The sequence below is a fragment of the Halyomorpha halys genome, unplaced genomic scaffold (assembly GCF_000696795.3).
Source record: "Halyomorpha halys isolate HHAL.00 unplaced genomic scaffold, Hhal_1.1 Scaffold164.1, whole genome shotgun sequence".
Classification (NCBI taxonomy): Eukaryota; Metazoa; Arthropoda; class Insecta; order Hemiptera; family Pentatomidae; genus Halyomorpha; species Halyomorpha halys.
Window position 1 is genome coordinate 1,477,274 of NW_027108420.1, and position 14,250 is coordinate 1,491,523.

Here is a 14,250-nt window from a genome sequence, read left to right on the forward strand (position 1 = left end):
TATCATGTGTTCCAATCGTATAACATTACATAAATTATGAAATTTAAGATTAAATCGAAGGTTTTTAAGTTACTCTTTCAATCAAATATTTTATTTTAAAACGTACAACTGTTCCTATAATAGTAGTTCCTTGGAGTTTATGGAAGCTGTCTATTTTTTACGAATCTAAATCTCTGTTATCACCTTATCATTAAAAATATATTTTAAATTCATAATTACTATATTCTTATGATATATTTATTTTTTTTAAACATACATATACTCTCCCTCTATTTTATTTTTTCACATACCTACTCACTTTTACATGCTGTTATATGTGTGTATATATTATGTATACATCTGTACAATTTAAGAATTTTTAAATTTATCCATTTACCAACTTTTTTTATAATAATTACATATTTATTCTGAAACTTTGGAGAGCTTTTGAAAATAAATGTTGAGAGTAATCTCAAACAATAATAAATCATTAATCTATAATAACCAGTAAGTGTAAAGATTATATATAAATTAAAAAATAATTTGATAGATGATAATAGTTTAAATGAAATTTAAATTTAGAATAGCTTTAATGATTAAAGAAGTAAAGTATAATAAAATTTAATCCATTTGCAACGTAAAGAGCTCTCTGACCTAACCTAGTGCTTATAATGCGTATAGCAATGAATCAGTTTTTAATCCTTAACGAAGGCTCATATGTGCTAAATGAATCAGTTCTTAACTCTTAACGAAAACTTCGTGCCGATCTAATTTGGCCAAAGGTAAGACATGTTTTCTTCTTAGCTTGAAGTTTGAAAAAAATATTCGATTTTTTTTTTTTAGGTAATCTTTATCTTTGCCATCTTTCATATATGATCCTAATTATTCATTTTTGTTAGTATCAGCCATATCGCTATTAATTATAGACTCGCCGAATGTTCACGAAAGTTATTGTAATTCCTTCTTAAAGTTCCTTCGATCAGAAGAGACTTAGACTCCCTCCTCACTTGGAGGTGAGCCGTATTGTGCATAATTAAGAAGGTCATCCCTAGCGACCTCTCTCGGATAAATCCCCCTAGTATACATTCATTATTCATAAAATCCAACTCCCTCTATCCGGGAAGTAGCTTTCCTGTTTTAGTCCGGATAGTCTGGTGTTCTCTACTATTCAGTGCATCCAAGGGTGCCTGCAGTTAAGCATTGGAGTAGCCAATTATAGTCTTGCTTATCCATCCTTGTTGGGACGGATACATAGGTTAAGATCCGGTTAATTTAAGTTAAGTTTGCAAAAGAAAACATCCAATAATAATTCAGCTCATATATATGGTAAAAATTAAAGTAATATGACAGTGACGCCCTTCCAAACCCAAATCTACTAAATCAGTTTTAATGCAATCCTCCCATCTACATTTCGGTGTACCCTCCGGTCGGTTTATTATTTATTAACATTATAGCAATCCACTCGTTAGTAAGTTTCTCAACCTTAGACGCCCATCTTATTTGTCGTAATGTTAAAACCGGAATTATATTTACAGTATGTAGTTTCCTTAATTGGGTGACTTATGGTAATTTAATTTTCCACCTGCTCCATGAAAATTAAATGACCATAAATTACCCAATTATTATTCATTTAGTCTTTCCCAGTTGTATTTTTTTTTAAATTTAAACTCTTTGAATCAAGAAATGGACACGTTTAGATTTTGCTATATTTGAAGCAGTTTAAGTCTTTGTTAAAGGTTAAAAAAAATGAAAATCCTTTAGCACAATAGTCTTGTTATTCAGAACTCATGCTATCCCTGTCCCACAATCCGATTCTCATTCCTTTGTCTAAGTATAAATTTCTTGACTGACTCTTATCTTAGTTAGTTCACTAACGTTTCCAGCCTGGAAACACTATCAGATCACTTATATAATAGCTTTTCTCGTTCATTTAGGTGTTTTCTTTTACATTCAGTAACTGGAGAACTATATTGCGGATATAATTTATTATTTTTTCTTTTTCTTACTAGCTTAAACTTTGTCTACCATACTTGAAAGAAATCATTGTACACAAACTAAACTAGAAACTCTAATGAATATTAATTCTAATTTTTGACAAACTTCTAATTTATTGCTAAACGTTTTTTTGTTATTGTGAATGGCAATAATTTGTAAATTTTATGCTCATCTAGTTATAGCAATCATTGATATCAAAAAACATTTTTATATTCGACTATCTAATAATCACAGTTTTTCTCAATTTTATCTCATAGAATATTGTACTATCACAACCTGCCATTCCAATTATAATTCGTTAAACATTACCGTGATTATAAAAAAAAATCGAACATGTAACTTCTTAAAACTTACACAATTTTACGTAATTGTGTCTATTTTACATATGAAAAAAAAATCAGTTTTCTTAACAGCAAAATATGTAAATATATTTTTTGTGCTCGCTTATTGTTTTGTACCGCTGTTGTTTTCTTAGTTTATTTTCAAGGTTCCTCGATCATCTTCGTGTATTTCACAACATCCTAGATGATAGTTTGCATCACTGAATCACTTCCAATGTGTAATTACACCCACATAATAAGGAACCAATGTTTTTTTGATTATTTTTTCATTTCTCAACGAAAACCTTCTAATGGTTCTCTATATATCGCATAATTATGCAGTGGAAAGCTATGAGTCGGGTTTATCCTTTAAAATTAAAACTAACAAATTATGGATATGACCCATAAAACACAATTTAATACTGTATTAGATTTATTATTTGGGCTTGTATTCTTTTAACAACCTAAAATAAGATATAATAATAAACAATTAGCAATTATCTTATCTTTTATTGCTGAAAGATGGATATTTAAGAATAAACTATTTTTTTAATTATAATTTATAAATAAAATAAATTTATTTTTTCGTAATTCAATTTTAAAACATTCTGTAATTTAGCTTAACATGCTCACGATTTACTTAAAATGGTTTATAAAATTATATTTGAATGATTTACTTTAGAGTGTAGAAAATGTTTAAAAACAAATCGTTTTTTAAATTTTGAATTTTTTTTTTCAATATTCAGGAATAGAATTATCTGTAGAATTTTTGGGCGTTAAATCAAGGGAGTTGAATCTGTAATATTTAATTACATAATTTAAAAGTATGTTTATAAGCGGAAAAAGAGATTATTTGTTTAAAAAAGTTTTAAATTTAAGATATTAAAAGTTATGTAAATAAATAATCAATTTAAAAACATTATTTGAAACTGTTATGATGTTATTTTAATATTTAATTTATTTTAAAGATGTGACATGGGCAATTAGCCTGCAGAATAGATTTTAAAGAACATGACATCAATATTTAAGGTATAGCCAAAAAATATCAGTATATTGTTAAGGAAACAATGTAATTAACATTAGAACAAAAACAAAATTATAGGTTGTCTCCTTGAAAATGGCCTGAGGGCTGAAACGTTGGAGAGTTTTTAAAAATAAAAGTTGAGAGTAAATTAGATCGAAATTGTTTATGTTAATAATGCTCTAAAGAATGTTTATTGTTGGATTCTTTTGTTAATTTATTTGGTGCATTTTTCCAAAGATTCTACCAAATTTATGTGAAAACAATATTGAAGAATTTTGAAATAATTTAGATAAACTTCTCAGGACCAGAACTAAATGAGTTGCTCTGTACACGCATATAAGTATATATAGGCATGCACATAGTATCATGCTATACTTCCCGAAATGATAAATATTGGCTCTAAATTAATCATTATAGTTATAAATTATACCATTATAAACTAGATTAATATTTCTTAAATTTGTCTATGTTGATCCAATGTTCTTTATGATCCAATTCTCAAATTTTAGTAAATATAAAAAACGGTTAAAAATGGGCCTCGACCTTATTTTTGCAGTTTTTTTTTTATTATATTTTTTAAATGATAATTACAATAAATGAGCTCATGGCCTATTTAGTATTTTTCCACCACTTGATTTCCTCGTTTTATCGAAATGAATGAAGTTATATTTTTATTATATGATGTACATACGAGTAATCTATCTGATACATACCCAGCTGTGTCATGAGGGTAGGAAGTGTCATTTCCTCAGTATTCATAGTACAATGATCGTTAAATTACAATAAAAAAAAATTTCCCCACACTTTTCCTGAGTAGCGAGACAACATGAATGATTAACTGTGACTGTAGACGATTACGGAAGAACCTGCCTGGAACAGAATGGTGTCATTTGGCCACAGCACTGGAACCAAAAGGAAAAAAAAATGGTCCGGCGAGCCCGTATTGTGTAATTAGTAGTGTGCGGTAGTGGTGTATAGTTGTACTGTAGCCTGAGTGTACAGAACCCCCGTCTCTATCACAGGTTCAACGGCACTCTCATTATTACTGTACAGGACAGAACGCCATGTTTTCTGTATTCTTTCAATTTTTTTGTATATATTTGTGTGTTGAAAATGACCTAATGAACATTAAGAGTAGCATTGCATTATGTGCTTTATCTAATTAAAAAAAAAATACTACAAATATAATTGGTATATTCCTATTGGTGATATTTAAGGTTTTCGTATGTTGAAGCTTATTATGGGATTCGAGTTGAGAGTTAAGATAAAAGATTTTATACCCATTTTTTTAAGTATTCAAATAAATTTGGCCAGTAAACAGATAAAATCTATTTTGATTTGTAGCTCCTCGTATATATATTTAGTATTTTACGGAGGATTTTGGATTGTAAGGATTATAAATTGGTCTGATTATCATAGTATATGATAATTTTTTGTAGTGAATGTGATTTTTTTTTACAATAAAGAGGAGGTTAGTTCCTTATGTAGAAACAAATACAATATATACAATAGAGAATAAAAATATGCACATTAAAATTAATCTTGTTTTGCCGCATAGCATTTTAAGAAAGGTTTACTGGGTCCGCTAAAGCCAGGTTTAAAATCGAGGGGCTTACAAAGAATGGGGAGGGACCATTCCGGCTGGTGGTGAATGGGAAGTTTGTCAAGTAGGTGTTGTAGCAATCGAAATGTACGAGCAGTTTCTTGTTTCGTCTAGTATGGGGATACCAAGTCAGGCCTAAAAATTAAAATAATATGAAATTAAAACGGAAAAGAAAATATCTTAGTGTAGAGAAGAAAAGAAAAAAAATACTAAAATATAACGAACTACAAAAATAAAAAAATGATGTAGGTTTCAAATATATAAAAATGATAAAATAATACTATTTTAAAAATAACTAAAATAGAAAATATCAAAATTTCTTTAGGTAAAAATTTAAAAAAGAAACATAGGAAATTATAACAACATATTTTATAATTAAAAATACAAAACAACTTATAATTTCTTTATGAACTAAAAGTAAATTGAAACATCATGAAATGTACTAATATGTATTAAATTAATAGTTATTTATTTTAAGGCCAAGTTATATAAACTTGAACCATTAGGACTATTAGCTAAAGCATTCAGCTTACTTATCCATAAAAAATATTAAAAAATAACTTTCAGAAATAAATTGGACTTTTTCTTTAGTTGTGGAAGCAATTTGAGTCTTTATAGGTTATGTATGGAAAGTACACCACAAACAGATGAAATTTTATTAATAATAGTTGAGAAATAAATTATAATTTAAATATAGTTATATATGATGGTGTCTATTTAAATTCTCATCTCCAGATTTCAACCTATGATTTAGCTCTAGTTGTTCTTATTAAAGAGTATTAGTTTCTCGTAAAAATAATATTAAATGAAATTTTTAAATAAGGCGTATTATAATAAATTGTAAACCCAAGGTCTACGATTTACTCCAACTATTTAAACGTTTACAATTATTATTTATTTATTTTTTTTTATTTTCAAATCCTCTATATAAATAAAGAGGATTTGAAAATAAAAAATTGTAAATGTTTAAATAATTAAAGTAAATAAAAAAAACAACATATATTTTTTCATTTTTGTCAGGTTTTCTTATAGGAAATATAACCTCCTTACGGATGTTATCCCACCTAATTAACTCCGTAAGGTACATTTTAAATACAATTAAAAAAATAATAATAATTTTTTAATAAATAATAGGAATCACAACCTCTAAGAACATTTCATCAATGAATGAAATATCAATGAACTAGTAATGGTTTTCTTGAAAGATATTTTCGTCGTTTCATATTCTTTTTCTACCGTACATACTTCGTCAAGAAATTATGAAATAAAAATATTAAGTTAGGACTTAATAGTATCATGTCCATACACCAAAAGATTGGTACTCTTTCCCAGTATTCCACCCTACAATTCATTGATAAATGAAATTTAAATTCATTATTTAGAAATATGTTCTCCACTCCAGCTTTACGCTTTATTATTGAATTTTATAGTTCAAACTTACCACTGCACCTTCAGTAAGTGCTTATGTCATATTTATACTCCACCGACTTACCTACTTCTGAATTCCTCGTAGCAGACGTAGACAGAATGTAGACCGCTTATCCTTCTTTCGCAGTCTGAGGAAAAATCAGAGAGTGGTAAATCCCGTTAGCGGCAAGGAGCGTTACTAACGACCCAGCTGATTATGTTTAGTGTAAGGACTAATTATTTATAGTGTAGGTGCTTTGCAATTAACTTGGGATATTTTAATTGGACATTTCTCGCATACTTATGGACCACCCTTCGTATAATTTCTGGTAGTGTACAAGTTTGCCTGAGCGTCGCCAAATTTCATTTTTTTACCGATTCACATTACTTTTTATCTTTATTTAATGATTTTTTTTTTTTAAATTAAACAGTTAAAGTATGTTACATATTTATCAGTTTTTCATAATTTCAGGGATTTTTTTACTGATTTTCAGGAGTGGGATGGAATTTTCCAAAAGACTAAAATTGCAGGAAAATTATAGAATACTATAGAAATGTAGATCTGTTTTTAAATATCTATTTAATTATTTAATATCAGATCGGCATTGTGTTAAGGCCCATTTACATTGTAAATGTAAGAGGTATTTTATTTTAACAATTGATTATGGGGGGGGGAGGAGGTATAATCTCTTACAAAAGACACTCCTAACTATATACAATGTTATAAATAAAACAAAAAATTATGATAAAATAAATAAATTAAAATAATGATTCTTAGTAAGAGATAAAAGTAAAGTTAATAACAAAAACAATGACACTTATGGATTTAACAAAATAAATAATTGACTTGTAATGAAAAAAAAAATGAATTTAAGAAAAAGAAGAAGAGAAAAAAACAAAGAAAGTAAGATAAAATAAAATTTTAGAGTGATAATAACAGAACTGATATAGTTAGAATTTATAACAGGATGTCCTGTAGCAGCCTGGGTTTCAGTCGTCGGGTTGAGGTTAGGTTTCCCAAGTTGTAGGTCACTGCTCCTTTAACTGTCGGTAACTGGGAGTGGAACTTCATGAACCTTTTTTTTTTTTTTTTTTATGCAATCCTCTATTTGAACTTCCCGATGCAATTAGCTGTTTCTTACATACCAAGGAGCATCCACTGCAATTCTTATGACTTTATTTTCAAAAGATTGTTGATTTACAAGTATGCTGAAACATTGGAGATGTAGATGGTTGAATCTACATCTTTAATATATTCTGAAATTTTTTTAACATTTCCTTGTTTTTTTGCATACATCATACATAATTTTGAAAAATTCTTCCCCTCTTCCGAAAAAGAATTAAGAGAAAAGTTTTACGATCAAAGGAAAATTTGGCTTCTGCCTTCAAAAATTTTGTTCGTATTTATTTTTTTTTTTTATCTTGAGGCTCTATCTATATTAATAAAACTATATTTAGGCGATTTTTCAAGCTTTTATTTTTCTCATAATCATGTCCTGTGAGAAACAAAGTAAGGTAAGTAAGTAAGTAAAGTCGTTAATAAAATATATGATGATAATATATAAGTTAATAAATATGAATCTAGTTTTAAAAAAAATTGTTGTACGAAATTTAAATTCATATTACTCTAATCTCATAAAGACATAAGACACAATTAACAATATTAATAACAGAAATAGATTCACTACCAGTTGGAAGGTACAGTTTGGGTTTGGAAAAACCAAAAAATCCCACACTCACCTTTCTCCTTTCATTCTTGGACAGTATTATTCCAAAAATTCTGTGAGTCAATTGGTCGGTTCTGATTAATAATTAGTTATGAAATAATTGTAAATAATGTTTATGTTTATTAATCCTTATTTTTATTCTGTATATTTTAGTTTTCATTAATTAGTTAAGGAATTTTTTTTTAATTTTTGTCACTAAGGCATGACTGTGAGAAAAATAGAATCTATTATTGTCTGGATTGTTTGAAAAATATTACAATAGCAATAATTTTTTTAGTCCAATTCAATATAAAATTAGTATTATTCGTAGCGCACGTACTCAGGACTTTTTACAGGTTAAGCATTTGTAATTAAAAATAAAGTAATTGTTTTTATACTTGAGTAACAGAAACTATTATTATGTAATATACTATTTATATTATTTTTCATTTCTCAAATATTTCACGTGTATAAAAAAAAAAATTACATTAAATTTAGATGGCATTTATAATTAGGAGAAGGTCTTGGATTAAAATTAGTTCTTAAAGTAAGGTGTGTTGATTCAGAGTTTATTTCTGAGGGGTTCTACTTGTGAAGTCTATTTCTAAGCCACTATTATTCCGTTGAACCAGGAAGTCTTGTTCAATTACCCCCCCAACAAGAATAATTCAGTACTTAGCGATTTAAGCCAAGATCCTTCGGTCAAACACCTGCAATGTTTCTATATAAAACAGGGATTTGTTATAAAAAAAAGTTTTTTTATATATAAAGAATTTTAATTTTCATTAGTTTCTAACCAAGAAATCTAAAGGTAAGGTTAATTAATTGATGAATTTATCATAAGTTCATTAAATGTCTAATTAATTAATAGTTTCAATCTTCTAGATCTGTCTTCTCGGAATAATTCAAAGGATATCGAATTCTGATTTGATAAAAATTTCTAAAAGTATATTTAAGTGGTATAGAAATTTTCAATAAATAAACGTCGATTTTATAATATTATCTTTAAAGATATTTATTTGTCTTGTGGGAATAGAACCTAAAAGGATAGTTTATGAGTTTCCTTTTCAAGCTTAGTGAACTATTAGACTGTGGGAACGTAGCTCAGGAAACTCGATTAAAAAATACTTTTAATGTTGAAATTTAGTTATTATTGATATTATTGTTTATCTGCAAGCCATTTTTCATCAATATTTTAAAAAACTTTTACATTGAAAATATTGTTTTGGTAACAGTATTTTGGTAATCTGCATATAGAATTCTATATCTTCCTAATTTTTTAGTAGCTACTCATTTATGTGTTCACTCAGCTTTTTCTTTTTTTTTCATTATCATTTAGAAAATGTCCTTAGGTTTGTGAAAAAGTTTAGGACCATATTAAATCTTATTTTTCACTCTTAATAATTTTTGATTAGGAGCGAAAAACTGATTTTTTAATTAAAGATTCCCAAAGATTTAAAATTAATTACATAGTAGGTGCACAATAATCCAACTGTAGTTTTTCTTCTTTTAACTTGAAATATATTTTTTATTTTAAGCTATCTTATAATTTGTATATCTTCGAAAGTAGTTAAAAATTTCTGTAACTGTTCATTATAGGCCTTAGGCCGGCATTACATAATCAAAGATCTTTTATAAAAGAAGTTGAAAAAAATATGAGTTAAATCGCTGGACTTTGTAGAAAGAAAACTTTTATTAATAATCTTTTTATTAAAGTTAGGCTCTTCGCCCTATTTTTATAAAAGATTTACTGAGATAGTTTGTCGGTAGGTCTCCACTAGTTAGATTAGCAGTACTGTCATGACTGTAACTATTACACTATTTTCACCATTGTAATGTATGCGACAGATATACGTGACAATCTCACTGCTAAATTATTACTAGATTAGCAGACCTAGAACGATAATTCTGTCACGAACAGTAGATAATACCGTTACGGAAAATATTCTATATAACTATATGGTATCTGTAAATAAATCAACCACACAGAAAAATAAAAAATAAATATTTAACTGGGTACTTACTTCTATGATTTTCTACAACTGATTTTTATTCACCATATTTGCCTGTATTTTTTCTTAACTCCACATTATTATTCATTATATTACGAATATAATTTCCAATATATGTGTGTAGTAATAGATATTATTTATTTAGACATTGTTTGATTATTTTTATCATATTCTGTATCATCTTGTTTTATTCTCATTATTATATTAATTCACTAATTGTAAATTTGTAGCATTATTATTCACTTCAAAATCCTTTCAGTTGTTCTTTAAAATCTTTTTTTTACTTCATTTTCATTTTAGCAGTTGTTAATTATTAACTAATTGAATTATTAGTTGTATCACTTGAGATCAATTCATATTGTACATATCTAGCTTGGGCTAGATTAGGCCAACTGTGAAGCTGGTATGACGTGGCTTCAGTTGTGAAATACGGCGTTCTTATCAGTTAGCTAGGATATTGTAACTTAAAAAAAAAAATTAATACATTTTTAACCTAGGATAGTATATAGTATATAGATCATATATATGTATACACCCCATTGTGTATATTTCAGAATATTTAAATTTACCCGTAAAAATCGTCTTTTAGCTCGTGGATATTTTAATATAGTTTTAATTATGCTCCCAATAGTCGTAATCCATCCTGTTCGGATTTCCTTGAAGTTCGTGATCCGGAGATTACGCCCCACCCAGATATCGACGGAATCCGTCCTTGAGCCCTCGGTTGATCCAGATCGCCTGAGGGCCGTTGCGTGAGGTCGCCTTTGAAGAAGTTGCAATAGCAAAGTGCATTGGGTTCCTCTGACCTACTTGGGTAACTAGATTCATTCCTTTGTTCAATATTGCCGTGCCGTAATCTCTGCTAATGGCTTACCAACAGGTGCCCCTATCTTCAGCCTTTTGATCTCCTTGTAAATTTCCTCTGAATTGTTTCTTCGTTAATGAGCCTCTTACGAACACTTTTTTTCCTGTTATCTAAACTACTTTCTCGAACATTATTAGATTGTCCTACTTTTGTTTGTTGGTGTTAAAAAATGTTTTTCTTTTATAATGCGTGACTCAAATGATAATAAAATTCGAAACAGTCGCTATATTTTATTATTAAAAGCTCTCTTGTATTACAAATTTAAAAAAAATTACCTTTGTGTATAATTTATTTAATCATGTGTACCATTGTTATCCGTCTCTGTTAAAATTTCCACTTATGCTTCATGAATGGAAATCTCCTTTCCTTACTATACAATTATTTCGTTAGAAAAAAAAAAAAAAAAAAAAGGTGATTTATTTTATATTAATGTTTTATAATAAGAATTGATCATATCCATTGAAATGAAAAATGTACTTACATGGGTGTCTCAAAGACGGCCGGGTGATTACGATATAATCTAAGAAATAAAATAAATTTTATCCAATTTTATTCTCAAAACAATTTATGTTTCTTTATAAGTCCGACGTTTCAGCCAATTCCTTCATCCTCAAGCACAATCTATCACTAATAGCTTTTATTATACAATAACATAAATAACAATATCAATAAATTATCATACCTTTAATACAATTTTTGAATCACATCAATATTAAAAAACTTTATGGAGGCTATTCTGCTCAGGTCATTAATTTCAATCCACAATTACCCTATAAGACATAAAAATATTAGAGAATCATATAATATTATTAATAAGCAAACCTTAGCTTATGCATAATTACCTATTTTGTCAATTCTTCATATTAAATTTAAACTTTTAATCACAGTTAATTTTCAACATTATAATTTATCACATTTGTAACCTTCCCCACACTCAGTTCAGGCATATAATTTATTTATTTCTACTATATTTTGTTTGTATATAATGTTAGAAATCATATGTATGATAAAAGCTGTTTATGATAGATTGTCTTTGGTGATGGCCGAATTGGCTGAAACGTCGGACTTATAAAGAAATATAAATCTATATGAAAAAGTCCCAAGAAAGTGTAAAGATTAAGGGTATTTTTTATTTTCTGATATTTTGTTTTTGTTTGGATTGGTATTAAATTCTAAATTTTCGACCTGAACATAGGGCCTGAGGTTTATTTTAAGAAAATCCATTAAAAAAAATGAATAAAAAAAAATCGAAATCACCATTCCATGCCTTTATTTTTAGAAAATATAATGGAAACTGCTATCCTACGAAGATTATCAAATACTTTAAAGTGAGTTTAAACTTCATTTTGAATACTTACAGACCTCAGCATGTCCAATGGGGTAAATTGTTTTAAGATTGTGCTCATTTTCAACAAATGTTGCATAATGTCTAATTTTTTTAACATATCTAAAAAAATAAATTGTTTTTGGATAAAAAAAAATCTCGGATACTGTTAAACGTTTCTTTTTTTCGTTCTTCTGATCCCAAATTTTAGCAAATTTACTTTCTGATATTTTTCGCATGGTAAAAGATTTCCAAGATTCAAACTTAATTTTCACTTAAAATAAAAACTTTTTTGAATTACTTAAACTTCTGGTCGTTTTAATTGGTCGACAATTTTAATTTTTTTATTTCAATAAAAGCCAAAACAACTTATCAGAAAACTGAATTTTTTTTTTAATTAAATCTTATTCCAGGGTTTTGTGATGGCTGGCGTGCATTTTATAAAATTTATCACATCCTTTTTTCTAGATTAGGATGAAATGACGTATAATAACTTCGACATTCTCAATCAATAGTTGCAAAAAAATAAAAATTTGAAAATTTATATATATATATGTTATGCGTTATCCCAGTTGAAAGGTTATTGGAACTGACGGAGATCTGAGTGTCGGACGACTGAAGGTTTGGCTCAGGCCTGAACGCTGCCTCTCTAGTGTTTCTTTATTTAAACACTAATCTTGTTTGTCATTTTCTATTTTTTAATTACGTCTTCCGTCGGTTTTTTTAATGTTAGCATTCTATTCTTATTAGTTAAAGTTCGTCTAGTCAAGTAATTAATTTTTGTGCAGCATTTCATGTGTACGATATCTACTATTATTTTTATGATATTCTACAAAATTATATTAATTTTTATTTATTTTTTTTAGCTTATAATTATAATTTTTAATGATTATAAATAAACTGAATTAATAATGGGTGTTTAGAAAGATAAGAATAATGAAACTGTTTATTTTGAGATAGGATTTTTTTTATGAAATTCTGATGCGTTTCATTAAATAAAGAAAGTTTAAACTGAATGTAATAGTTGGTAAAAAATACAAAATTTATTTATTTATAGCTAAAATGTTTCTAAGCGTTACTATAAAACCACTATAAACTGTAAATCACGCCTTGAGCGTTAGGGTTAAATGTTAGAAAAATAGAAGAAAACAGTTCACATTCCTGAAAACACTTAAACCTATTTGTTTTCATTTATATATTTTTCGTACTACATTGTAATCCCGCTAATATCGAAATAATTGCTGTAGGGATAGGGAGGGGAGGGTCGGATTACAGAAAGTATTAGGAAAAATGGTGTAAACATTTTTTTGAGTGTACAATATTATTTTTATTTATTTTTTTTTTACTTATTTTGTTGGAATCTATTTGACAATTTGAATTTTTAAAAAATTAAAAATTATGAAAAAAAAAATTGTTTTCTTTTACATCTCAGTAGTACTAAGTTATGATTTAATTTTTTAAAACTATAAAATTTTCGTTCATAGGTGAAAACAAGTATTAATAAAAAAAAAAGAGAGAGAGAGAGTTCATAAAATTTGTATTATATATATATATATATTTCTACTATTAATTAAATTAGTTTTACAGGGTCAAATGATTTATGCAATATATATTATGTATTTATAATTCCAACAAAATATATTATAAGCAAATTAACGCTATAGAAATTAGATTACCCGATTTCAGAATTGTATGAAGTTATATATTGTATACGGCGATTACAATAACTTGCCTTTAGATCAGGAAGTTAACAAATATGGTATATATTTTTTTCTCATTATTGTAATCCTTCATTAGTCAAACCACGGTCCAATTTTACATAACACGAAAAAAAAAGTGGATTCATAAAAAAAACGGATAGTGTTCTGGGAAACTATGTGATTGATAAATGGGCTGTACAAGCAACTATTATAGGTTTTATTGTCATACCTTTTAATTTCAGGGTTTCCAGCCCTATATAGATATAAATAAATATTGTATAAATTTTCATTTTTAAACATAAACCCAAGGCCCAA

General features: G+C 27.4%; 1 protein-coding gene across 2 annotated transcripts in view; it reads left to right on the forward strand.

Annotated features, from left to right (window-relative positions):
* LOC106678867 (protein spitz) overlaps window positions 1-14,250 on the forward strand; it is a 108,118-nt gene that overhangs the window by 11,872 nt on the left and 81,996 nt on the right. The gene's annotated exons all lie outside the window — the stretch shown is intronic.